Consider the following 1,314-nt stretch of genomic DNA (forward strand, 5'->3'; position numbering starts at 1 on the left):
ATTAATAGATACATATTTGTCCATACAGGATAATATTAATCACAGGCTGTTAATATTTAATTGCATGTAATTAGAGTAATGTCAAGCCTTAGAAATAAAGTATGTATCATACTTATATAAAAGTAACAGGATGTCTGTCTGTCTTTTTCTACCAAAGAATTTTGCTTACTTTTTTATGGTTCTCGATTATAATTTATATATAAGCTTCTTATAGGTCCTGGGAAGGTTTATAACTATTTTGGAGTAGGGCACCACCATCCTCTCAAGAGAAATCGCCTTAGAACAAAAAATACCCCCCCATCCCCAGAAAAAAAATGAGTATGGATGGCATTTTTTAATTGGATAATCAAATGGATATTAACTTAAAAATCTTTATAAAAAGTTTGTTATACAATTTTCTGTTTTTTTTTATGTATGTATGTAGTAATCTTGTTTTATAAGTATTAGTAAATGGATTTCTTTTTAATTACTACAGTCGTTCCTGTGTTTTATAACCAAAATTATGTAAATTCAAATAAAATTCTAACTTTTTAACAAATACTGTTGATTACATTAATGTAATTTTGTATTCCTCTTAATCTGGTTAAAAATCTGATAAAATCCAGTTTCATTTCCAAACAACCATTTCACACAAATCATATTAAGTTTGCTCATTCTCCTTAACTCAACCCTTCTCAAATATTTCTTTGAATTGATTTGTTGTTTAGGTGGAGCCGCTTCACCCGCTAAGGATTAGAAATGAGATTAGGTTCGGCAAAGTTGAAGTTTTATTGTAAAATTCATTTATATTTTAGTTCTTGTCTTAAAGCTATTCAAGTTGGATGTTAAGTTATTTAGTGTAAATGTAAATAATAGTAAAAGTTTAACTTTCGTTGATTACATTTTAAGGCTAGTTTGAAAGTGACATTTTTATAATCAACTCAAAGTAGTTAAGTTTCTTTTTAGTACAGTGTGTCCTATGTCGTCGGTTTTAGGATTTCGCTGCCGTTTCTTCAAAAAAGGCCATTTAGTTTGTACTTTTATGCTCTTGGTTTGATTGATTACAACTTAGGGCCAGACCTTTATAGGTCCCAAAGCACTGACATCCTAACTATGGTAGATAACCAACCCTTCGTTTGCATGATCTTTTTGAATGGGAGTTCAAAATGCATGTTTTGTGCCTTGAACCTGTTTTGGGCCAAATCAATACCCATACTCTTACTACTAATAACGCGATTTTTGCCAGGACTTGAACCCATTAACTCCACTCAACCACTAGCGGATGTGCTACTTCTTGTTACGCTATAGTCACGGATGTCCTGTCAGGTTGTACTA

This window comes from Acartia tonsa, chromosome 2, assembly GCF_053477335.1.
Source record: "Acartia tonsa isolate MP-2025a chromosome 2, ASM5347733v1, whole genome shotgun sequence".
NCBI lineage: Eukaryota > Metazoa > Arthropoda > Copepoda > Calanoida > Acartiidae > Acartia > Acartia tonsa.